This window comes from Bos indicus x Bos taurus, chromosome 18 (assembly GCF_003369695.1).
Source record: "Bos indicus x Bos taurus breed Angus x Brahman F1 hybrid chromosome 18, Bos_hybrid_MaternalHap_v2.0, whole genome shotgun sequence".
In the NCBI taxonomy this organism is placed as follows: Eukaryota; Metazoa; Chordata; class Mammalia; order Artiodactyla; family Bovidae; genus Bos; species Bos indicus x Bos taurus.
In genome coordinates this window covers 15,050,035-15,076,652 of record NC_040093.1, presented here as the reverse complement: position 1 = coordinate 15,076,652, position 26,618 = coordinate 15,050,035, and the positions used below count along the sequence as shown (strand labels likewise).

Sequence of the window (26,618 nt, the reverse complement as noted above, 5' to 3'; positions counted from 1 at the left end):
TATATGAGCTAATGTTTGATTTGTTTCTGTGTAGCATGATTGAAGATAATAATGGGAAAATCCACATTTTTTTCGTCCTTTGGAAATGTGTATTCTAACAGTTTTTAAGAATATGCATTTATTTTGTATATAATAAATTAGCTTTGTATATGAAAATGGGTTTGAATCAAATAAAAAACGATGTTACTTTCTTCAGCTCAAAAAAATAAAGAACTAAGAAAAATAACAAAAATTTAAAGGACAAAGAAAATAAAGGTCAAAGGAAAACATTCAGTGTCTGTGAAAATGCCCTAAAGAATCAACGTCAGGGATAGTTCTGTAAGGGCAAACTTCGGCCAGGATGATAAAGAGACAATGAGACTGGTCATGATAAGCAGTGCTAGGAACAAAAAGGGAAACGATGACAGACAACAGAATAGGAGGGTATTGTGAGCATGTTTATTGCAAGTACTTGTCAAGGAAGATATGAAGTCACACCAACAAATGTGAACTGAAGGCAAACTGAGTCACAAAAAAACAAAAGTAGGGCAGGTGTTTCTGAACTTCAAAAGTTAATGCTAAGCCTCATCGGACGCACAGAAGATAAAGCTGACCATCAACTTTTCTCCTAAGAATATTTTTGTTCTCTCAGGGTCAGTGTTCTTAAAAAAAAAAAAAGTGTGTTTCAAGCCTCCTTTCTCTAATAGCACATGGAAAAAGAGCCACTTTTGCAATTTCAAAGGAGTTTCACCCACAAAAGAGATGAGGTTCTTCTTTTTACGGAATCTCACTTTAAACAGAACATTTTAAAAAATGTATTTAAAGAATACGCCAAACCTTGTTTGACAGAGGTGCTTTACAATTTCTCAAGGCACTAAAACATGTTCATTTGGACATTGCAAAATGGGAACAGATGAACTCATCTGCAATACAGAAAGAGTTACAGATGTGAAAAACAAATCTTATGGTTACAAAAGGGAGGTGGGGAAGGAGAAAGTAATGGGAAGATTGGGGCCGACAAGTGCACACTACTGTATATAAAATAGATAATGAATAAGGACCTGCTGTATAGCACAAGGAACTCTATTCCATGCTGCATAATCAGCTATGTGGGAAAAGAATCTCAAAAGAGTGTATATATGTAAAACTGATTCCCTTTACTTTACCCCTCAAACTAAGACAAACTTGTAAATCAACAGTACTCAAATACAATTAAAAAAAAAAGAAGAAGAAGAATAGGGGGAAAAGAAGAACACTTTAAGGGAAAAAAGAAAGAAAAGCCAAATCAAATTACTCAGTGTCTCATTAATATGTATTAGAAAGAATGAACAAAGTCAGAGATGGTTGCATTAAAGCAAACTCCTGGCAGGACAATGAAGAGAAAATGAGACTGGGCACAAGAAGTAACACAGGGACTAAAAAAGGCCTATGACAGACAAGAGACAAGAGGAGGCACATATGAGGCTCTAAACTTACGTCTGCAATAAACACCCTTAGGACAAGGACCACAATGAGTCACAGTGACCACAATGAGTCACAGGGAAGTAAAACTAGGGTAGTTGTAGTAACACTCAACAGATGGTTGAACATTTAAATCTTGGTGAACATATTTAAGAGCACAGTGAGAAATGCACTCTAACTGAGGACTTCCTGAACTGGGGACTTGCTGAAGTGGGGATTTCCAGCTGCCCTTTAGAGCCTTTTTTTTGCCTGCTAAAAAGAGCTACAAAAGTAGCCTAGTTTGTCTGATAAAAAGTGCAGGATTTGAGAGCAAATAAATAGAGGACTTGGACTAAGGGGAACAGACACACTCAGAGAAGCTCAGTGTTTTGGCATGGAGACATTGATTTCTTTCACCAAGACCGAGCTAATGGAAACTCTTCAAAATACACTTGCTGATGTTCTCACAGAGAAAATAAGTAAATTTGTAGAAGATAAATTACAATTATATAGAATGGAGCAGGCCCGGACGCCCTTCAAACGGCTGCTTAAACACCTAGTCAAATGTTTGGTGGGATGGGCCCTACAAAAGATAGGTTCCGTGGCATGGAACCAGCTGGGCCTGAGTTCTTTACAGAAGAAGACCTTGTATATATTTAAGGCAATGTTTGGTCACAAACGACCTGAAGTCTTTACGGTTTAATCTCTATTTATCTACCCCTTCAGTATCTATGCTATTTTTGCGAAATCTTACACGTTTTTATGTTAAAAGATTTATTTTTGTGGGATCTTTGTGATCAAGATTTATGATTTACACATTCCAAATGTGCCTGCCTAACCAACAAGACTGATTTGAACCTGGAGAGACATCACTGATATGATGGTAACAGTGTTCAGGAGACAAAGATTACCAGCTTGCCTTCCTGTATTGGTTCCTCCACTGTAAGAACCAGGACAAATATAGAAACCGAAAGTTTGCTGTTACCGGCACCGCACGAATGTTACCTTCCTGCCTGTGTGCCTGTTCAGTGGTTCTTTGCGACCCTTTGGACTGTGGCCCCCCAGGCTCCAATGCCCATGGGGTTTCCAGGCAAAAATACTGTAGTGGCGTGCCATTTCCTACTCCAGGGGATCTTACGCATCCAGAGACCAGACTCAAGTGCCCGTCATGTGCTGCACTGCAGGCATATTCTTTACCGCTCAGCCACCCTGACAACGTGTACACTTCTCCCTAAAGAAATAAAGAGCATCTGAACTCTCCTGTGGCCTCCTGCCTGTTTCTGTGCCGACTTCCTTCTCCTGGAGGGCTGAGACGCCAGGCAGGGGCAGACCAGGGAAGGGCCAGATTGTAACCAAGCAGGACCCACTGAGGCTTTCCCAGAAGAAACCCCAGTCAAGTCCTCCACCAGCCTTTTGTCTGTAGGAAATCTTTCACCAAATAATCCATTTAGGGGCTTCCATGGTGGTCTGGTGGCTAAGACTCCACCAGTCAAATTCATGGGCTGAAGGTAGGATCCAGGTCGGGGAACAAAGATCCCTCATGCGTTCTGGCGAGGATGGGGGAAAACAAAGAATAAATTTCATCAGAGCAGTGAGAAAATCCTGAAGGGGAAAATGTCAAACAAGACAAAATAATAATACTGGAGCCATCACACAAAGTCAAGGACTTTTCTTCCTCAAGGTCTCTTGGTAATGTTCTGTGCCTTATGTGTGAGCTATTTTGCAGTTACCGAAACCCCCACCAGGCTGAACAAGTGAACTGCTGTCCACAGCAGGTAGACCCCAGACTGGCTGGAACAAGAAGGTTGATGCTGCGGCCTCCCCACTGCCTCAACACCAGCCAGGGCTCCATAAACACTAAAGACTCCACATACCCACTCCAGGCTGGCACTCACGGCTCTGGGGGCACTAGGCCAATGTGGCCCATTTTTCCTAGCAAAGCAGTAAAGCTCTTTCTTTCTACTTCACCCAAACTTCTTTCTTACAGACTCCACTCCGCCTTGGTGTGCAGAGGCCGAATTTGGGTAACAAATTTGGAGTCCCGTGTGGGGTTGGCTTAGGGGTAACCCCCCCTGGGTGTCCCCTGGCTCCATCACACTCTCTAGATTTTTCCTCCACGCAGCCTCTTTCCAGAAGGTTGGAACGCTGGGAAGATTCCTTCAGAGGCCTGATCCCCGAGGACCCGTGTCAAGAAGGCTGAGCCCCAGTCATACTCGGTCCACCAAGCAGGCAGTGGGGACACCAAGGCGGTAGAGGAGGGAAGAGGAAGGGCCGCCCTAGAGGGTGGGGAGGCCACCTTCGCCTCAAGGATGTTCCTGTCTTCTTCCAGCCCATACCAGCTTGAATTTCGCTGCCCCAAGGAATTATTTTGAGGAAGGAGAAAGACAACGTCTGGGACATCGAGACATCTCGACCAGCATCTGGGTGAGTCCCCCGCTGTGTATCCAAGGCTCCTTCAACATGTCCATCTGAGGAACATTTGTTTCCATCTGGGGAAAACTGAGTGCCTGTCTGATTAGTTTTCATGTTGGAAATCCCACCTGTGAGGTCTAAGGACTAAGGTCATGGACTTGGCGGGAATTGGAAACAGCCACTCTGAGCTTTATGCTTTCTGGTGTCTTCCCCCTCATATAAGGTTTCCACCAGCTAATGAGGTCTGGTTTGCATTTGGCTCATAGGTGTCTGATCAAAAATGGGAAATGCTCCTTTGATTCCCTCTGATAACCTCGTAGGACACATTTTAGATGACTGGTCAACCTACACGTTTAAACCTATCAATAAGGACAAAAGAATTTAACAGTATGTAGTCACAATATTCTTTAGACTTTGGGGAAAATGGTTGAGATGAAACTCTTGAAATTTCAGAACTGGTTCTTTTTGCATGTGCAGATGGAGAGAGTGGCTTGATGACACACTTTAGTTTTCTAGAACACTCACCCTGAGAGAACAAAGATATTCTTAGGAGAAAAGTTGATGTTAAGCCTCACCATGTCCCTAAGTATTAATACAAACACAGCCCACATTGCCTGCGTTTCAGCCTTGGCTTATTTCGAAGAACTGAAACCGAGCCGGGAGACGGGTGGAAGGAGGAAAGAAAAAGAAGCCTTTGGCCTCAAGTGTGAACATTTGACGGTTCTCTCTGTTTTTCATCAACTGACAAGTTTAATTGCAGTGCCTGATTCATGAAAAGTAAAATGATGAAACAGATCTCTGCTCGTGTGTATGTCTCCGTGTGTGTCTTTGTCTTTAGAAAACATTCCTGAGGTTAACTTCTAAATGAGCTCTATTCCATTGACTCAAAGTACAATAAGCACTTACAAATGGAGTATTTCTGAGTCACAAAATCTGGCAAATGTCCAGTATTAAGTCTCTGTGTGGTACTGACATCAGTTTAGCTTGTTAACTGTGTCTGATTACTGGAGACACGAGACACCAACATTCTTTTCTGTACTTAGATCTACCGCTAGTCACTAGGTCATACCTGTGGCAAAAGTTGTCAGCAAGAAAGTTCACTCACACTGATAACTGTCATAAATAACTGAGATAAATGGTGTATAAGCTTTTAGGTAAGCTCTTGAAAAGAATTACACTTTGTATTTTGGACGCTCAGGAATTTAAACCATTATAGTTTTGTTAAATTAAATTTAATGATGAGAATTCATTGAAAATGTAAATCAATTTTAGAGAAAACAGTGAAACATTGAGTTCTGAACAAGTCTATGTTTACTTACCTTTCCTTTTATGAAAAAACACTAAACATTTTTGAATTAATATATTAAGTATATATCTCGTATGACAAAAAGAAAAACTGTGCCCTAAGATATGCATGTCTTATACGTTATAAAATATACTGTTGATAAAAAAATTAAATTGCCTATTTCTTGATTTTCGGTTTTAAGGGATTGTGCTACTGTGATATGATTCAATATCTACTAAAAATAAATGGAAGTTTCAGCCTCAGCATCAGTCCCTCCAATGAACACCCAGGACTGGTCTCCTTTAGGATGGACTGGTTGGATCTCCTTGCAGTCCAAGGGACTCTCAAGAGTCTTCTCCAACACCACAGTTCAAAAGCACCAATTCTTCGGCGCTCAGCCTTCTTCACAGTCCAACTCTCACATCCATACATGACCACTGGAAAAACCATAGGCTTGACTAGACGGACCTCTGTTGGCAAAGTAATGTCTCTGCTTTTTAATATGCTGTCTAGGTTGGTCATAACTTTCCTTCCAAGGGGTAAGCATCTTTTAATTTCATGGCTGCAGTCACCATCTGCAGTGATTCTGGAGCCCCCCAAAAAATAAAGTCAGCCACTGTTTCCACTGTTTCACCACCTATTTGCCATGAAGTGATGGGACCTGATGTCATGATCTTAGTTTTCTGAATGTTGAGTTTTAAGCCAACTTTTTCACTCTCTTCTTTCACTTTCATCAAGAGGCTCTTTAGTTTTTCTTCACTTTCTGCCATAAGGGTGGTGTCATCTGCATATCTGAGGTTATTGATATTTCTCCCGGCAATCTTGATTCCAGCTTCTGCTTCTTCCAGCCCAGCTTTCTCATGATGTGACTTTAGCAAGAATTGCGTACATTTCAGGATTGATGAAGATTAAATATAAGTTAATTGAGTAAATGACTTTTATTATTAATAGTAAGCTGCAACAATTCTGGAATTTGGTTTTCTCTCTCTGTTAACAGAACACAATTTTCCTGGAATATGAGCTGCCTTGGAGAACAGATGGTAAGTCTCTTTCTCTAGCTAACTCCGAGTGTTCCAGAGGAACTGTGAGGCATCTCAGAGGGGAATATTAGATTAACTAGCATCACTGGTATGTTAAACACCATGGGAAGCATTATCAAGTGAATGAGAAGCCTTCTCAGATTATACTGGGATGGATATTATTAATAGAGATTTGCTAAAAAAAAAAAAAAAAAGAAATTCCTACAAACCTGGTAGGTCCCAATGTCATAATTAGGACATACCAGGGCATGCCAAGTTTTACTACCAAGTCATAAATCTGGTTATTGTAGCCAAGTTTCTTAACCCATTACATTCTGCTCAGTTGTATCACTATATCTTTCAGTCTTTAAGTCAGTCACACATAGTTATTGTACTCTGATGGTTTTGCAAAAGGTCTTCATCTCCAACAAGATTCATAGGAGAGAGCATTCTGACAAGCAGTGATGTCTGATCAGTTTACATTATACCAGGCAGCTAACTGGATAAGATATTTTAAAATCCCAATTTAAAAAACCTGCTGCTATTATAAAAGTATTTAACAAAAGATGAAATACTGAGTCAACTTGTAAATATAGTTTTAAAGTTTATGGGTTATTATTATTATTTTTTTTTTTTTTTGCTCTGAAATATCATTGATGCGTTAGCTTTCTAGATAAAGCCCAGCCCTTCCCCTCAAGCTACTAATGATTGACAGCAATTGAATAAATGCCCTCTGTGAGTAAAACGAAAATATGTTACTTTTCTCTCGTTTGGTTTCCCCAGAAGTTAGAGATGCTTAACTCTGAGCAGCCTTATCAGGTAAATAAAAATGACTGTCTCCTGACATTTGCAATAATCTTCATATTTGGGGGCCCTTATGAAGAGAGAAATCGGCAAGCAAAATCAAATGACAGGATTTGGGCCTGGACTTCCTGAGGTTAGAATGGTGTTGGTTCCTTGTCTTCTGGAATTCAGTCTGAGACTCTTTTTTGTACATGTGGTTTTATGATTTACTTATTTACTCATTCTTGGAGGCTGGTCTTTGACGTAGCACGCAGGCTCTTCATTGCTAGTGCGGGCTTTCTCTAGTTGCAACACTAATTGTGAGTGAGGCCATTCAAGCTCTAGCCTCACAGCAAGGACCACTGGGACACCGCATATTTATCAGATGGAAACACGCGAAAACTCATCTTGCTTGTTGTCCTCTAAAATAAGAGGACCCTTTTGAAAAATATCGCAAATCCTTAATCATTATTCTCATTGTAATATGCTTTCATATTTTGCAAATGTTTGTCCGGGGGCTAGGACAAGGTGATCAAAGAGACAAATAATATTTCCTTAACACAAACTGTTGATGCTAACAAAGCTTGGTACTTGAGATTATTTCCAGCTCTTGTGTCCTTTCCTCAAATCAGATAGGTTGACTCCCCTTGGAATTGTAGCCCAGAAGGAACTTAGGAGGCCTTTGTAGATCCCCACCCATGTGCACCTGCCTTTCTTCTATGAACAACAACTTTAGTCAAGAATGCCTTTACTCATAGAAGTGAGAAAATGCAGAAATAAAGGAAACTGTCAAAGAAGTCAAAATAATAATATCATAGCTATTAAACAAACTCATGGACTGTTAGTTCTGCCTCAAGGGCTATCGATAATATTCAGAGCCAGGACCTTTGACCCCTTTCACAGAATCTGAAACCTCTGCCAGATGGAAGAAGTGAACGATGCTGCCCACAAGCAGGAAGACCTGAGACCGGCTGGAACCACAAGGGTGATTGTGCTGCCCCCCGAGACCTCATCACGGACCCAAGAGAAGAGCGTCCTCGAGTTGATCAAGCTCTGCTCCTTGAACACTATAAGACTCCTCAAAACCCTCCACCAGACACACGGCCTTTTATTTATTTTAATATTTTATTTTATTTATCTATTTATTTGGCTGCCTTGGTTCTCATTTGCAGATGTGGGATAGCCCCTACCTCAGATGGGATCTTGCTTGTAGCGCAAAGCCTCACCAGCTGTGGGGCGAGGGCTCAGCTGCTCCTGGGCTGTGAGATCTTAGATTCCCCACCAGGAATCGAACCCACGTCTACTGCATTTCAAGGTGGACTCTAAACCACTGGACCACCAGGGAAGTCCCAGGAAACAGTCTTGAGGGCATTAGCCTGCTTGGTCCGCCGTGTGTGGCCAAGCAGTTAAATTAGTTTTTCCATTTCACTTAAAAACTCTCTCTCAAATGAAATCTGGCTCCAGTACACAGAGGCCCAGTTTTGGCAAGGAGATCTGGAGGGAAGCCAGGAGCAATTAGAAGAACAGGATCCTGGGGGCAGGAGGGCTGAGGGACCTGAGTCCCAGTGGGGTGGAAGGCTGCAAGGTGCCAAACGGGACCTTCCGGAGGGGAGCCCTCAGGAGGCGTCCTGTGGGCAGCAGGGGCGGGGCCCACACAGACGGGCTCCTGCTCTCAGCGGAGAGGCCAGAGGAACCCGGGCGGCCCCGAGAGGAGTCAGGGGCACAGGGCCCGGGCGCCAGTCTTCAAGGGACAGAATAGGGTCAGAACAGAGGGAAGGAGAAGCTCTGTGCCACGGAGGAGCCCCCAGAGTGTAAGGATCACCCCTAGGGGAAGCTTGTGGACCACGGTGTGGACTCAAAGAAGCCCCATGCTTCCCAAGGAGGGGCTCAGGAGGCTGGTGGTTCCAACAGTGCCGGATGCACCTGAGGCCCCTATTTGCCTCAAGGAGGGAAACTGGGAATGCAGCCCCCTCCCTCCCCCATCAAAGTTATTCCTCACTCTGACTTTCCCCTCCCATCCCTCAGGGCAGTGCCCCTCTCTACACCCCCTGCCCCCTAAACTCATCCCTCATCCCCGGCTTTTCTAGATTCCGCTAGGCTCTGCACAGTTCTAGGCCTGCCCCATCCTCGATACTCTGCCCCTCCCCGCTCTCCAGGTTCTAGATTTCAGACACGCTGGGACCTGGGCTGCAGTGCTTCCACATGGACACACATCTTCCTGAGCCACAGACAACAAGGAAACGACAAGGGACTCAAAATACTTCTACATACCTGAACAGCTTGGGCAAACAATGCACGAGATAAAAAAAGAAAAAAGATCAAAACTCCAGTCACCCCTTCGGAGCTGAGAGCAAGGGTGGGGTCCTGGATGTGATGCCTGCACACAGCACCACCAAGAGGCTGGGCAGACCTGGCAGTCAGCCCTCCAGCCCAATGCTGGACCCAGCCTGCCCTCACCCCACTTAATGGACCAGATTTCCCACACGCGTCCTGACACCTCCTCACCCCGCAGAAGCAAACAAGGCAACTTGTCACTTGTTTGACTCCCTTCCTCATGCACCCAGAGCCCCAATAAAACCTTGTCTGAATTTCCTGTCTGGCCTCTTATCAATGTCTATTGACTTAGGATTCCTAGAACCCTGGTGGGTAGCATACCCTTCAGGCTCTGCACACTCCTAGGTCAACACCCTCCTCCTTTTCTTTCCTCCCCGCTCCCTGTGTTCTAGACGCTTCTGTCCTCGTGCCATCCCTTCCCTGGACCCTGGATCTGTTTTGCCTCCACTCTGGTCTCAGTTTGGTTCACCTACTCACACATCTCAGCATCTCTCAAACTCGGCTGAAGCATGACTTCGACTTCCAAGGTGGCCATTCGCTTTCCTACAGAGCTTCTCCAGATGCTGCAGGCCCCACCCAGACCCCCTCTAAGAGAAATCCTGCCCTTCTCAGTCTGGTCCCAGCTGGAGCCTGGAAAGCCTGCCCTCTGTCCCACACTCTAGACCCCACCCCAAGACCTCTCACCATTGGCCTCCCTCACTTCCCCTGGGCTCGAGTCCAGCGACCCTTTACTCACACACCCAGGCTCAACTCACTTTCTTTGTTTTAAATTCTACAATTATTTTGTTGACAATTTTGAAAGCCACTTTCCATTTACAGCTCTTACAAAATATTGCCTATATCCCCATGTTGTACGCTCCGTCCTTGAAGCTGTCTTAGGGCTTCTCAGGTGGCACTAGTGTTCAGGAATCCGCCTGCCAATGCAGGACACACAGGAGACACGGGATCAATCCCTGGGTAGGGGAGATCGCCTGCAGAAGGAAATGGCAACCCAATCCCACTATTCCTGCCTGGAAAATTCCATGGACAGGGGAGCCTGTCTTCCTCCCAGCAGCTGGTACCTCCACCTCCCCATATTTAAGCTCCTGCCCTCCCACTAGAAACCACTAGTTCAAAATATCTCTCTTGTGCTTTTTTTGTTATACCCACTCCTGGCCAGGAAAGTTGTGTATATAACAACTTTTTTTTGTTATATCCACTACAAGAAAACAGTATAAAAGTATAAAAACATTTTCCTTATATCCATTTCAAATACGGTCAAGAAAGTACTGTATATAGCAATAAAGTGTTACTTTGTGCCACTTTGTTGGATACTGTGCTGTATCCAACAGCACAGTAAGGAGTAGCCAAAACACAGCCTCTAGGAGATGGAGACTTCCCATATGTCTGTCAGAGCAAGTAAATTCAGGACCTAGACTAAAAGCAACAGAAATGCTCACTTTTTTGGCATGGAGACACTGATTCATTTAGCCAAGAACTAGGTCAAAGAAACTCTTGAAAATATAGTTACTGACCTTCTCACAGAGATGTTATGGACATTTGTAGAAGATACATTACAAGTCTATGAATTGGGGCTGGCCCAGAGGCCCTTCAGTGAGTGGCTTAAACAACTAGTGCAGTGGTTGCTGCTATCTGTCCTACACAAGATGGCTTTGGTGACATGGAAAGAGTTAGGCATGAGTTGCTTAAGCAGTAAGATCATATATGTCTGTAAGAAGTTTGGTCACCAACCAGCTGAAGTCATCATGGTTTAATTTCTATGTATCAGTTCAGTATCTACGCTATCTTTGTGAAGTCTTAACAAGACAGCATGGAGAAGGAAATGGCAACCCACTGCAGTATTCTTGCCTGGAGAATCCCAGGGACAGACGAGCCTGTTGGGCTGCCGTCTCTGGGGTCACACAGAGTCGGACACGACTGATGTGACTTAGCAGCAGCAGCAGCAGCAGCGACAAGACAGCATCGTGCATTATTGGGTAAAAGGACTCATCACTGTGGGATGTTTACGGCTAAGATTTCAGTTTCCTTCTGATTTATACATCCCAACTCTGCCTGCCTAACCAACAAGACTGATTTGAACCTGGGGAAACATCCCTAAGATCATGATAATAGTATTCAGAAGACACAGATTACCAGCTTGCCTTCCTTTATTGCTTCCTCAACAGCAGTTTGCTCTAACACTTGACAAAAATTTAGAAACAGAATTTTTGCTGTTACCGGCAACACACCACCTCTACCCTCCTGACAACGGATGACCTGTATGCCTTTTCAGTTGCTGTTTGTGACTCTTTGGACTGTAGTCCACCAGGCTCCTATGTTCATGGGGTTTCCCAAGCAAGAATACTGCAGTGGGGTGCCATTTCCTATTCCAGGGGATCTAATGGACCCAGAGATCAGATGCATGTTCCCTGCATGTCCTGCATTGCAGGCATATTCTTTATCACTGAGCCCCATAACAGTGTATGCTGTACCCCCAACAGGCTCTGCCGTCCCTGGGATTCTCCAGACAAGAACACTGGAGTGGGTTACCATTTCCTTCTCTAATACATGAAAGTGAAACGTGAAAGTGAAGTCGCTCAGTCGTGTCCGACTCTTAGCCACCCCATGGACTGCAGCCCACCAGGCTCCTCCGTCCACGGGATTTTCCAGGCCAGAGTACTGGAGTGGAGTGCCATTGTCTTCTGTATAGACTTCACTCTAAGGATATAAAGGATATCTGAACTCTCATGTGGTCTCCTGCCCGGTTCTGTGCTGACTTCTTTCTCCTGGAGGGCTGAGACTCCAGCCAGGGGCAGACCAGGGAAGGGACAGATTGTAACCAAGCAGGAGCCTCTGAGGCTTTCCCGGAATAAATCCCCAGCCAAGTCCTCTGCCTGCCTTTTGTCTGTAAAGAAAACTTTCACCAAAGAATAAATGTAGAGACTTAACTCCTGGTCTAGTGGTTAAGACTCCACCAGTCAAATTCAGGGGCTGAAGGTTGAATACTTGGTTGGGGTACGAATATCCACATGCCTTGCAGCGAGATTAGAAAAAAAAAAAAAAAGAATAAATTTAACCAGAGAAATGAGAAAATGTTTAAAGGAAAACAGTCACATAAGACTGATGAAAAAATGAGATCTAGTCTTAGCTGAATATATGTATGACTCAGCGTGTGTCTTTGTCTTTAGATAAAATTCCTGAGATTCATTTCTAAATGAGGTCCATTTAATTGACTTAAAGAAAAGTAAGCCCTTACAAATAAAGTATTTCTAAGGTTCACATAATCTGGGAAATGTTCAATATTAAGTCAGTATCTGGTACTGACCTCAGGTTAGGTTGTTCTTTAACTGTGTGTGAATTAATGCAGACATGAGTCACCAACATTGTCATCCACTTTCATTGCACCTAGTTCCACTGCCAGTCAAAAAGTCATATCTGTTGCCAACTTTGACTGCAAGAAAATTAACCATGATGATACTGTCATAGATAATAAGAGATAAACGGTAGAGAAGTTTTTAGGTAAACTCTTTAAAAGAATTATAGTTTGTGTTTCCGGATTTTGGGGAATTTAGAACTTTGGGGTTTTGCTAAATTCAGTCAAATGATGAGAATGCATTGAAGACTGAAATCAATTTTAGATAAAATACTGAAACACTGACTACTGAAAAGTCAGTGTTTATTTATCTTTACCTTCTTTTGAATAAAAACACTAAATGTGTTTATTAAACACACATCTTCACCACCTAAAGAAAAATTCTGCTATGAAATATGTATGTCATATACTTTATGAAATCTAATATTCGTAAAAAGAAATACAATTCAATTGCTTGTTTCTTGGTTTTAAGCTTTAAGGGATTTAAAAAATGCAATGTATTTACACTTACTAAAAATGGTAAGAGAATGGAATGCAAGTAGGATACATGCTTGTTGTCAAAAGAAGATATAGAAAATAACAGTAGTTTTTCTTGAAATCTAACAAGAGGATAATTTTGCTGATTTGGATAGGGAAAAGCAAGAGACACGTCATATGGATACAAAAAATGAGAAACGTTTTTTAAAAAAAGGAGGATTGATTAAGGTTAAATTAAATTTAATTAGGTAAAGAACTTTCTTTTTAATAGTAAGCTGGTACAAGACTGGAATTTGGTTTTCTCTCTCTAGTAACAGAACAAACTTTTCCTGGAATAATGAGCTGCCTTGGAGAACAGATGGTAAGTCTCTTTCTCTAACCAACTTGGAGTGTTCGAGAGGAAGTGGGAGGCAGCTCAGAGGCAAATATTAGATTAACTAGCATGACTGGTCGGAGAAGGCGATGGCACCCCACTCCAGTACTCTTGCCTGGAAAATCCCATGGGCAAGGAGCCTTTGTAGGCTGCAGTCCATGGGGTCGCTAAGAGTCGGACACGACTGAGCGACTTGACTTTTACTTTTCACTTTCACGCATTGGAGAAGGAAATGGCAACCCACTCCAGTGTTCTTGCCTGGAGAATCCCAGGGACAGGGGAGCCTCGTTGGCTGCCATCTATGGGGTCACACAGAGTCAGACACGACTAAAGCGACTTAGCAGCAGCAGCAGCATGACTGGTGTGTTAAATACCATGGGGAGCGTTATCAAATATAAGTCTTCTAGAGTTCTTCTGTGGATGGTTGCTATTAATAGACATGTGTTAAAAATTATGGAATTCCTACAAACCTGGAATGTCCTGATGTTACCAAGTCATAATTCTGGTTATTGTAATCCAGTTTCTAACCCATTACATTGTGCTCATGCGTGTCACCATATCTTTAAGTCACTCACAGATAGTTCTTGTACTCTGATGGTTTTGCAAAAGTGCTTCCTAGAGGGAAGACCATTTTGAGAAGCACTGGTCTCTGATCAATTTCACATTAGGAAATTTAAAATGAAGTGAAAGTTGCTCAGTCGTGTCCGACTCTTTGCGACCCCATGGATTACACTCCGTGGAATTCTCCAGGTCAGAATACTGGAGAGTAGCCACTCCTTCTCCAGGGGAACTTCCCAACACAGGGGGCTTCCCTTGTGGCTCAGCTGGTAAAGGAAATTTTAAAATCCTAATGTAAAACAGCTGATGATATCCTAAAAGTGTTTAACAAAAAAGATGAGTTACTGAAATAACTTATAAATATAGTTTTCAAGTTGATGGATTCTGTGCGCTGAAATATTATTGGGTTTGATCTGTGATTTCCAGACAAAGCAAAGCCCTTGCCCTCAAGCTACTAATGACTGACAGCAATTGAGTAAATTCCCTCTGTGAGTAAAATGGAAATATGTTTCTTTTCTCTCTTCTTTGCTCCTCCAGAAATCAGTGATTCTTACCTTCTGAGCAGCCTTATAAGGTAAATAAGAAAGACAGTCTCCTGACATATGAGCAGAAATCTTCATATTTTGCTCGAGTGCACTGGGGCTGGGGGGACCCCCTGTAGTGTCTACAAGCAGCACAGGACGCGGGGGTTTACGCTGCAGCCACTGGGGACAGGGACACTGACGGCAGCCGAGGGGAGGAGTTAGGAAGAGAAACCAGTGTCCAAATACTACATGCTGCAGGGCTTGTGGAGAACAGGTGCTGGGGATGTAAACTGGTGCAGCCACTTGGAAGCAATATGAAGGTTCCTCAAAAAATCTAAAAATATAGTTGCCATATATCTTGCAATCCTAATTCTGGGCATGTACTGAGACATATGTGTAATTCAAAACGATAGATGGACCCCAGTGTTCAAACTAGCCAAGACTACTGACAATAGCCAAGACATGGAAACTACTAAATGTCCATCAACAGATGCACGGATACAGAAGATGTGGTATATGTACATACATATATATACATTATACGTACATAATGGAGTATCACTCGGCCATTCAAAGTAATGAAATAATGTGATTGGCAGCAACATGGACGGCCCTAGGGTTTATCATACTGAGTGAGTTAAATCAGAAAGAGAAGGACAAATACCATATATCACTTGTACGTGGAATCTAAAATAAGACATAAACAAACTTGTCCTTGAAGCAAAAACAGACTCACAGACATAGAGAACAACTTCTGGTTGCCAAGGGGAAGGTGGTTGGGAGAGGGAACGATTGCAAGTTTGGGACTGGCAGATGGAAGCTGCTATATGTAGGGTGAGTAAACACCAAGGTCCTACAGTATAGCACTCATTACCCTGTGATGAACCATAATGAAAAAATATGAAAAAGACTAGATAGATATGTAAATAAATCACTTTGCAGTGTAGCAGAAATCAAACACAACACTGTAAATCAACTATACTTTAAATTAATAAACAGGATGGCAATCTGCTCCCACTGTCAGAAGTTCCGCAGAAGAGGATAAAAGGAAAACGGCTCTGAACTGACACCTGTTTAGTACCGTGTCCCCCTGGGTCCACTCTGCACAGGATCATTCTCAGTTACCAGGTGCTAAGGGCCGCCAACGGCAATAGTGCTAGAGGGAGAGGCCCACTGCATATCAATCTTTCCCCTGATTTTTTAAATTGTTAGTCTTTATTCATTTTTCTCTCTTTTATTTTTTAATTATGAAAGTATGCGAACACATTTACAGGAGACTTGAAAAATAGAGAACAAGGCTACATGTATTTCCACTCTATATTGTAATTATATTTTGAATAGATAACTTAAGGTTTGTAATTGGAGTTTCAATATCAAACTCTCAAAAATGTATAGAACAAATATTCAGAGAGGTAGAGGATAGAGTAGACCTGAAAAGCACAAGGAACCAATTCAACATAATTAAGACTTACATAATTTTCACACAACAGTAGGATACAAATTCTCTTCAAGTTCCCATAAACTAGGAGACACTGGAACACATCCAGGGACATAAAACAAGGTACAAAAATGTCATGGTCTAAAGGTATTAAAATCATACACAGTCTATTCTCTTATCACTGTTGAATTAGTCAGAACTCAGTATCAAAAGATGTTTTAAAATAAGCAATACATTTTCAAGTGCAATGTGACATACACTATGGACTTTGACTTATACACTGAATCCTCCCCGAAGTTTTATGATTAGTCATCATGCTGGCAAACAAGTGGGCGTGAACTAACCTCTTCCCTCAAGTGTTGCCCTGTTCCTGTCACACACTCACTGGCCAGTGACTTCATCCCGTGACTTCTGTCAGAGAAAACAAATTCTGGACGGGGACCGAAAGGAGCAGACGCACTTGCAGTTTTCCTCATGGCTTTACTTATTTCACTGAAGGAGCACAAGACCATGGAACTTCTAGCGGCTATGGTTGCTGAATTCCTCACAGAGAAGGTAAGGAAATTCATAAATAATAAAGTAATGATACATGGAACGGAGCAAGTCCTAAAAGCCTTAAACTGGTTGGTTGCATACCTGATTAAAAGGATATTGATATTTGTACTACAGAAGATAACATTCGGGACATACAACCAGTTATACCTGAATTGTTTAAAAAATAAGCTCATGTACGTCTTTAAAAGCTTAAAACATCAACCAGCAAAAGTGACTGATTTAATTTCTATTTATATATCCGTTCGCTATCTATACTATCTTCAGAAAATCTTAAAGGACGTCATATACTATTGTATAAGAACAGGCATCATTGTGGGAAGTTTAAAACAGAGATTTAAGTTTCCTTGCTAATTATAAATACCAGTTGCACCTGCCTAACGAAGAGTGATTAGAAACTGAAGAAATGTCACTAACGTTATGATAACGAGTTTGGAAAAACACATCGGATTTGAATTAATATATTGGCTCCTAAATTGCCAATTCCGCAAACACTGGGAGAAAATTGGAAAGCAAACTTTGGCTGTTACCGTCTACATACCAACTCTGCCTTTCTGACAATAAATACACCTGACCCTGGAGAAATAAAACGGTAACTGTGGTCTCCTGCCTGTTCGTGTGCTGACTTTCTTCTCCTGCTGGGGTGAGGGTCCCGCAGGAGGGCGCAGAGCAGGGGAAGGGCCGCGTCTGGAGGAGCGAGGAGGCAGGAGGGCCGAGGGCAGAAGAGGTTTCCAAGGGAAAACTCCGGAGGGGAGCCCTGAGGAGAGGTCGGCGTGGGGAGCAGGGCAGCGCTGGGCGCGGAGCTGGGAGGCCGGTTCCCGACCTGAGGGAACCTGAGGACCGGAGGAGCCCTGGGGACCTTGAGAGGAGTCGCGGGGCACAGGGCCCGGGCGCCGGTCTTGAAGGGACAGAACAGGGGGAGAACAGGGGGAAGGAGAAGCTGCGCCACCGAGGCGCCCTCGGAGTGGAAGGACCGCCCCGAAGGGGAAGCGTGGACGGTGTGGACTTCCAACAAGCGCTGAGCTCCCCAAGGCGGCCCAGGAGGCTGGCGGCCCGGGAGGCTCGCGGATCCAGCAGCCCGGGGGTGACTCAGGCCTCATTTAGCCTCAAGAACTGAGGCTTCGCTGGTAGTCTGGTGGCTAAGACTCCACCAGTGAAATTCATGGGCTGAAGGTAGGATCCAGGTCGGGGAACAAAGATCCCTCATGCCTTCTGGTGAGGTTGGAAGAAAATCTGGCCCCAGTACACAGAGGCCCAGTTTTGGCAAGGAGATCTGGAGAGAAGCCAGGAGCAATTGGAAGAACAGGGTCCTGGGGGCAGGAGGGCTGAGGGACCTGAGTCCCAGCGGGGTGGAAGGCTGCGAGGTGCCAAACGGGACGTTCCGGAGGGGAGCCCTGAGGAGGAGGCGTCCTGTGGGCAGCAGGGGCGGCGCCCGCGCAGACGGGCTCCTGATCTCAGCGGAGGGGCCAGAGGAACCCGGGCGGCCCCCAGAGGAGTCGGGGGCACAGGGCCCGGTCGCCAGTCCTCAAGGGACAGAATAGGGTCAGAACAGAGGGAAGGAGGAGTCCCCGGAGTGTAAGGACCGCCCCGGAGGGGAAGCGTGTGGACGACGACGGTGTGGACTCCAAGAAGCTCCGTGCTTCCCAAGGCGGGGCCCAGGAGGCTGGCGGTTCCAACGGTGCCGGATGCACCTGAGGCCTCTATTTGCCTCAAGGAGGGAAACTGGGAATGCAGCCCCGCCCCTCCCCCATCAGAGTTATTCCTCACTATGACGTTCCCCTCCCATCCTTCAGGGCAGTGCCCCTCTCCTCACCCCCTGCCCCCTAAACTCATCCCCCATCCCCGGCTTTTCTAGATTCTTCTGGGCTCTGCACACTCCTAGGCCTGCCCCATCCTTCATTCTCTCCCCCTCCCTCTCTCCAGTTGCTAGATTCTTCAGGCCCTGCTCACCACAGTCTGACTCGTCCTCCATTTCCTCCCCTACCCAATCTCGTGTTCTAGATTCTTCTGTCCTCGATCCCCACCCCTTCCTCGGCTCTGGCTCCATTTCAGCCTCCGCTAGGGTCTGAGTCGGTTTCATCTACTCACGGGTCTCAGCGTCTGGCGAACTCTGTGGAAGGACGTTTGGCGCCCCCGTGTGACCACTCCCTCTCCTGCAGGTCTTCCTCCCCACCCAGACACCCCCACTCCGCATTGGCTTTCCTACAGAGCTTCTCCAGATGCTGCAGGCCCCACCCAGACCCCCTCTAAGAGAAATCCTGCCCTTCTCAGCCTGGTCCCAGCGGAGCCTGGAAAGCCTGCCCTCTGTCCCACACTCTAGACCCCACCCCAAGACCTCTCACCATTGGCCTCCCTCACTTCCCCTGGGCTCGAGTCCAGCGACCCTTTACTCACACACCCAGGCTCAACTCACTTTCTTTGTTTTAAATTCTACAATTATTTTGTTGACAATTTTGAAAGCCACTTTCCACTTACAGCTCTTACAAAGTATTGCCTATATTCCCATGTTGTACGCTCCATCCTTGAAGCTGTCTTAGGGCTTCTCAGGTGGCACTAGTGTTCAGGAATCCGCCTGCCAATGCAGGACACACAGGAGACACGGGATCGATCCCTGAGTAGGGGAGATCGCCTGCAGAAGGAAATGGCAACCCAATCCCACTATTCCTGCCTGGAAAATTCCATGGACAGGGGAGCCTGTCTTCCTCCCAGCAGCTGGTACCTCCGCCTCCCCATATTTAAGCTCCTGCCCTCCCACTAGAAACCATTAGTTCAAAATATCTCTCTTGTGCTTTGTTATATCCACTCCTGGCCAGGAAAGTTGTGTATATAACAATTTTGTTTTGTTATATCCACTACAAGAAAACAGTATAAAAGTATAAAAACTTCTTTCTTATATCCATTTCATATACAGTCAAGAAAGTACTGTATATAGCAATAAAGTGTTAATTTGTGCCACTTTGTTGGATACTGTGCTGTATCCAACAGCGCAGTAAGGAGTAGCCAAAACACAGCCTCTAGGAGATGGAGACTTCCCATATGTCTGTCAGAGCAAGTAAATTCAGGACCTAGACTAAAAGCAACAGAAATGCTCACTTTTTTGGCATGGAGACACTGATTCATTTAGCCAAGAACAAGGTCAAAGAATCTCTTGAAAATATAGTTGCTGACCTTCTCACAGAGATGTTATGGACCTTTGTAGAAGATAAATTACAAGTCTATGAATTAGGGCCGGCCCAGAGGCCCTTCAGTGAGTGGCTTAAACACCTAGTCCAGTGGTTGCTGCTATCTGTCCTACACAAGATAGCTTTGGTGACATGGAAACAGTTAGGCATGAGTTGCTTAAGCAGTAAGATCATATATGTCTTTAAGAAGTTTGGTCACCAACCAGCTGAAGTCATCATGGTTTAATTTCTATTTATGTGTCAGTTCAGTATCTACGCTATCTTTGTGAAGTCTTAACAAGACAGCATGGAGAAGGAAATGGCAACCCACTGCAGTATTCTTGCCTGGAGAATCCCAGGGACAGACGAGCCTGTTGGGCTGCCGTCTCTGGGGTCACACAGAGTCGGACACGACTGATGTGACTTAGCAGCAGCAGCAGCAGCAGCGACAAGACAGCATCGTGCATTATTGGGTAAAAGGACTCATCACTGTGGGATGTTTACGGCTAAGATTTCAGTTTCCTTCTGATTTATACATCCCAACTCTGCCTGCCTAACCAACAAGACTGATTTGAACCTGGGGAAACATCCCTAAGATCATGATAATAGTATTCAGAAGACACAGATTACCAGCTTGCCTTCCTTTATTGCTTCCTCAACAGCAGTTTGCTCTAACACTTGACAAAAATTTAGAAACAGAATTTTTGCTGTTACCAGCAACACACCACCTCTACCCTCCTGACAACGGATGACCTGTATGCCTTTTCAGCTGCCATTTGTGACTCTTTGGACTGTATGCCTCCTATGTTCATGGGGTTTCCCAAGCAAGAATACTGCAGTGGGGTGCCATTTCCTATTCCAGGGGATCCTATGGACCCAGAGATCAGATGCATGTTTCCTGCATGTCCTGCATTGCAGGCATATTCTTTATCACTGAGCCCCCTAACAGTGTATGCTGCACCCCAACAGGCTCTGCCATCCCTGGGATTCTCCAGACAAGAATACTGGAGTGGGTTGCCATTTCCTTCTCCAGTACATGAAAGTGAAATGTGAAAGTGAAGTTGCTCAGTCGCGTCCGACTCTCAGCGACCCCATGGACTGCAGCCCACCAGGCTCCTCCGTCCACGGGATTTTCCAGGCTAGAGTACTGGAGTGAAGTGCCATTGTCTTCTGTATAGACTTCACTCTAAGAATACAAAGGATATCTGAACTCTCATACGGTCTCCTGCCCGGTTCTGTGCTGACTTCCTTCTCCTGGAGGGCTGAGACTCCAGCCAGGGGCAGACCAGGGAAGGGACAGACTGTAACCAAGCAGGAGCCTCTGAGGCTTTCCCAGAATAAACCCCCAGCCAAGTCCTCTGCCTGCCTTTTGTCTGTAAAGAAAACTTTCACCAAAGAATAAATGTAGGAACTTAACTCTTGGTCTAGTGGTTAAGACTCCACCAGTCAAATTCAGGGGCTGAAGGTTGAATACTTGGTTGGGGTACGAATATCCCACATGCCTTGCAGTGAGATTAGAAAAAAAAAAGAATAAATTTAACCAGAGAAGTGAGAAAATGTGGAAAGGAAAACAGTCACATAAGACTGATGAAAAAATGAGATCTAGTCTTAGCTGAATATATGTATGACTCAGCGTGTGTCTTTGTCTTTAGATAAAATTCCTGAGATTCATTTCTAAATGAGGTCCATTTAATTGACTTAAAGAAAAGTAAGCCCTTACAAATAAAGTATTTCTAAGGTTCACATAATCTGGGAAATGTTCAATATTAAGTCCGTATCTGGTACTGACCTCAGGTTAGGTTGTTCTTTAACTGTGTGTGAATTAATGCAGACATGAGTCACCAACATTGTCATCCACTTTCATTGCACCTAGTTCCACTGCCAGTCAAAAAGTCCTATCTGTTGCCAACTTTGACTGCAAGAAAATTAACCATGATGATACTGTCATAGATAATAAGAGATAAACGGTAGAGAAGTTTTTAGGTAAACTCTTTAAAAGAATTATAGTTTGTGTTTCCAGATTTTGGGGAATTTAGAACTTTGGGGTTTTGCTAAATTCAGTCAAATGATGAGAATGCATTGAAGACTGAAATCAATTTTAGATAAAATACTGAAACATTGACTATTGAACAAGTCAATGTTTATTTATCTTTACCTTCTTATAAATAAAAACACTAAATGTGTTTATTAAACACACATCTTCACCACCTAAAGAAAAATTCTGCTATGAAATATGTATGTCATATACTTTATGAAATCTAATATTCGTAAAAAGAAATACAATTCAATTGCTTGTTTCTTGGTTTTAAGTTTTAAGGGATTTAAAAAATGCAATGTATTTACAGTTACTAAAAATGGTAAGAGAATGGAATGCAAGTAGGATATAGGCTTGTTGTCAAAAGAAGATATAGAAAATAACAGTAGTTTTTCTTGAAATCTAACAAGAGGATAATTTTGCTGATTTGGATAGGGAAAAGCAAGAGACACGTCATATGGATACAAAAAATGAGAAACGTTTTTTAAAAAAAGGAGGATTGATTAAGGTTAAATTAAATTTAATTAGGTAAAGAACTTTCTTTTTAATAGTAAGCTGGTACAAGACTGGAATTTGGTTTTCTCTCTCTAGTAACAGAACAAACTTTTCCTGGAATAATGAGCTGCCTTGGAGAACAGATGGTAAGTCTCTTTCTCTAACCAACTTGGAGTGTTCGAGAGGAAGTGGGAGGCAGCTCAGAGGCAAATATTAGATTAACTAGCATGACTGGTCGGAGAAGGCGATGGCACCCCACTCCAGTACTCTTGCCTGGAAAATCCCATGGGCAAGGAGCCTTTGTAGGCTGCAGTCCATGGGGTCGCTAAGAGTCGGACACGACTGAGCGACTTGACTTTTACTTTTCACTTTCACGCATTGGAGAAGGAAATGGCAACCCACTCCAGTGTTCTTGCCTGGAGAATCCCAGGGACAGGGGAGCCTCGTTGGCTGCCATCTATGGGGTCACACAGAGTCAGACACGACTAAAGCGACTTAGCAGCAGCAGCAGCATGACTGGTGTGTTAAATACCATGGGGAGCGTTATCAAATATAAGTCTTCTAGAGTTCTTCTGTGGATGGTTGCTATTAATAGACATGTGTTAAAAATTATGGAATTCCTACAAACCTGGAATGTCCTGATGTTACCAAGTCATAATTCTGGTTATTGTAATCCAGTTTCTAACCCATTACATTGTGCTCATGCGTGTCACCATATCTTTAAGTCACTCACAGATAGTTCTTGTACTCTGATGGTTTTGCAAAAGTGCTTCCTAGAGGGAAGACCATTTTGAGAAGCACTGGTCTCTGATCAATTTCACATTAGGAAATTTAAAATGAAGTGAAAGTTGCTCAGTCGTGTCCGACTCTTTGCGACCCCATGGATTACACTCCGTGGAATTCTCCAGGTCAGAATACTGGAGAGTAGCCACTCCTCCAGGGGAACTTCCCAACCCAGGGGGCTTCCCTTGTGGCTCAGCTGGTAAAGGAAATTTTAAAATCCTAATGTAAAACAGCTGATGATATCCTAAAAGTGTTTAACAAAAAAGATGAGTTACTGAAATAACTTATAAATATAGTTTTCAAGTTGATGGATTCTGTGCGCTGAAATATTATTGGGTTTGATCTGTGATTTCCAGACAAAGCAAAGCCCTTGCCCTCAAGCTACTAATGACTGACAGCAATTGAGTAAATTCCCTCTGTGAGTAAAATGGAAATATGTTTCTTTTTTCTCTTCTTTGCTCCTCCAGAAATCAGTGATTCTTACCTTCTGAGCAGCCTTATAAGGTAAATAAGAAAGACAGTCTCCTGACATATGAGCAGAAATCTTCATATTTTGCTCGAGTGCACTGGGGCTGGGGGGACCCCCTGTAGTGTCTACAAGCAGCACAGGACGCGGGGGTTTACGCTGCAGCCACTGGGGACAGGGACACTGACGGCAGCCGAGGGGAGGAGTTAGGAAGAGAAACCAGTGTCCAAATACTACATGCTGCAGGGCTTGTGGAGAACAGGTGCTGGGGATGTAAACTGGTGCAGCCACTTGGAAGCAATATGAAGGTTCCTCAAAAAATCTAAAAATATAGTTGCCATATATCTTGCAATCCTAATTCTGGGCATGTACTGAGACATATGTGTAATTCAAAACGATAGATGGACCCCAGTGTTCAAACTAGCCAAGACTACTGACAATAGCCAAGACATGGAAACTACTAAATGTCCATCAACAGATGCACGGTATATGTAGAAGATGTGGTATATGTACATACATATATATACATTATACGTACATAATGGAGTATCACTCGGCCATTCAAAATAATGAAATAATGTGATTTGCAGCAACATGGACGGCCCTAGGGTTTATCATACTGAGTGAGTTAAATCAGAAAGAGAAAGACAAATACCATATATCACTTGTACGTGGAATCTAAAATAAGACATAAACAAACTTGTCCTTGAAGCAAAAACAGACTCACAGACATAGAGAACAACTTCTGGTTGCCAAGGGGAAGGTGGTTGGGAGAGGGAACGATTGCAAGTTTGGGACTGGCAGATGGAAGCTGCTATATGTAGGGTGAGTAAACACCAAGGTCCTACAGTATAGCACTCATTACCCTGTGATGAACCATAATGAAAAAATATGAAAAAGACTAGATAGATATGTAAATAAATCACTTTGCAGTGTAGCAGAAATCAAACACAACACTGTAAATCAACTATACTTTAAATTAATAAACAGGATGGCAATCTGCTCCCACTGTCAGAAGTTCCGCAGAAGAGGATAAAAGGAAAACGGCTCTGAACTGACACCTGTTTAGTACCGTGTCCCCCTGGGTCCACTCTGCACAGGATCATTCTCAGTTACCAGGTGCTAAGGGCCGCCAACGGCAATAGTGCTAGAGGGAGAGGCCCACTGCATATCAATCTTTCCCCCGATTTTTTAAATTGTTAGTCTTCATTCATTTTTCTCTCTTTTATTTTTTAATTATGAAAGTATGCAAACACATTTACAGGAGACTTGAAAAATAGAGAACAAGGCTACATGTATTTCCACTCTATATTGTAATTATATTTTGAATAGATAACTTAAGGTTTGTAATTGGAGTTTCAATATCAAACTCTCAAAAATGTATAGAACAAATATTCAGAGAGGTAGAGGATAGAGTAGACCTGAAAAGCACAAGGAACCAATTCAACATAATTAAGACTTACATAATTTTCACACAACAGTAGGATACAAATTCTCTTCAAGTTCCCATAAACTAGGAGACACTGGAACACATCCAGGGACATAAAACAAGGTACAAAAATGTCATGGTATAAAGGTATTAAAATCATACACAGTCTATTCTCTTAACACTGTTGAATTAGTCAGAACTCAATATCAAAAGATATTTTAAAATAAGCAATACATTTTCAAGTGCAATGTGACATACACTATGGACTTTGACGTATACACTGAATCCTCCCCGAAGTTTTATGATTAGTCATCATGCTGGCAAACAAATGGGCGTGAACTAACCTCTTCCCTCAAGTGTTGCCCTGTTCCTGTCAACACTCACTGGCCAGTGACTTCATCCCGTGACTTCTGTCAGAGAAAACAAATTCTGGACGGGGACTGAAAGGAGCAGACGCACTTGCAGTTTTCCTCATGGCTTTACTTATTTCACTGAAGGAGCACAAGACCATGGAACTTCTAGCGGCTATGGTTGCTGAATTCCTCACAGAGAAGGTAAGGAAATTCATAAATAATAAAGTAATGATACATGGAACGGAGCAAGTCCTAAAAGCCTTAAACTGGTTGGTTGCATACCTGATTAAAAGGATATTGATATTTGTACTACAGAAGATAACGTCTGGGACATACAACCAGTTATACCTGAATTGTTTAAAAAATAAGCTCATTGTGAAATTATTTGTTCTAGCTCTGTGAAGAATACCATTGGTAGCTTGATAGGGATTGCATTGAATCTATAAATTGCTTTGGGTAGTATACTCATTTTCACTATATTGATTCTTCCAATCCATGAACATGTATATTTCTCCATCTATTAGTGTCCTCTTTGATTTCTTTCACCAGTGTTTTATAGTTTTCTATATGTAGGTCTTTAGTTTCTTTAGGTAGATATATTCCTAAGTATTTTATTCTTTCCGTTGCAATGGTGAATGGAATTGTTTCCTTAATTTCTCTTTCTGTTTTCTCATTATTAGTGTATAGGAATGCAAGGGATTTCTGTGTGTTGATTTTATATCCTGCAACTTTACTATAATCATTGGTTAGTTCTAGTAATTTTCTGGTGGAGTCTTTAGGGTTTTCTCTGTAGAGGATCATGTCATCTGCAAACAGTGAGAGTTTTACTTCTTCTTTTCCAATTTGGATTCCTTTTATTTCTTTTTCTGCTCTGATTGCTGTGGCCAAAACTTCCAAAACTATGTTGAATAGTAATGGTGAAAGTGGGCACCCTTGTCTTGTTCCTGACTTTAGAGGAAATGCTTTCAATTTTTCACCATTGAGGATAATGTTTGCTGTGGGTTTGTCATATATAGCTTTTATTATGTTGAGGTATGTTCCTTCTATTCTTGCTTTCTGGAGAGTTCTTATCATAAATGAATGTTGAATTTTGTCAAAGGCTTTCTCTGCATCTGTTGAGATAATCACATGGTTTTTATTTTTCAATTTGTTAATGTGGTGTATTACATTGATTGATTTGCGGATATTGAAGAATCCTTGCATCCCTGGGATAAAGCCCACTTGGTCATGGTGTATGATCTTTTTAATGTGTTGTTGGATTCTGATTGCTAGAATTTTGTTAAGGATTTTTGCATCTATGTTCATCAGTGATATTGGCCTGTAGTTTTCTTTTTTGTGGGATCTTTGTCAGGTTTTGGTATTAGGGTGAT

At 43.1% G+C, this 26,618-nt stretch overlaps 2 long non-coding RNA genes across 5 annotated transcripts; both read left to right on the top strand.

Moving 5' to 3' along the window:
• The first annotated feature begins 1,641 nt into the window (after window positions 1–1,641).
• LOC113876458 lies at window positions 1,642–5,423 on the top strand. Of its 4 annotated transcripts, none has more exons than XR_003506497.1 (3): window positions 1,642–3,443; window positions 3,542–3,843; window positions 4,457–5,289. It is a non-coding gene; the product is annotated as an uncharacterized LOC113876458 (long non-coding RNA). The 4 variants fall into 4 exon arrangements; XR_003506499.1 differs by lacking the exon at window positions 1,642–3,443 and adding an exon at window positions 5,319–5,423 and having other exon boundaries at window positions 3,454–3,843; window positions 4,457–4,608; XR_003506498.1 differs by lacking the exon at window positions 1,642–3,443 and adding an exon at window positions 5,319–5,423 and having other exon boundaries at window positions 3,454–3,843; window positions 4,457–4,639.
• Window positions 5,424–16,057: 10,634 nt separating this feature from the next.
• LOC113876457 lies at window positions 16,058–25,672 on the top strand. The gene is made up of 4 exons (XR_003506495.1): window positions 16,058–16,529; window positions 22,314–22,363; window positions 23,468–23,504; window positions 25,253–25,672. It is a non-coding gene; the product is annotated as an uncharacterized LOC113876457 (long non-coding RNA).
• The last annotated feature ends 946 nt before the right edge of the window (window positions 25,673–26,618 follow it).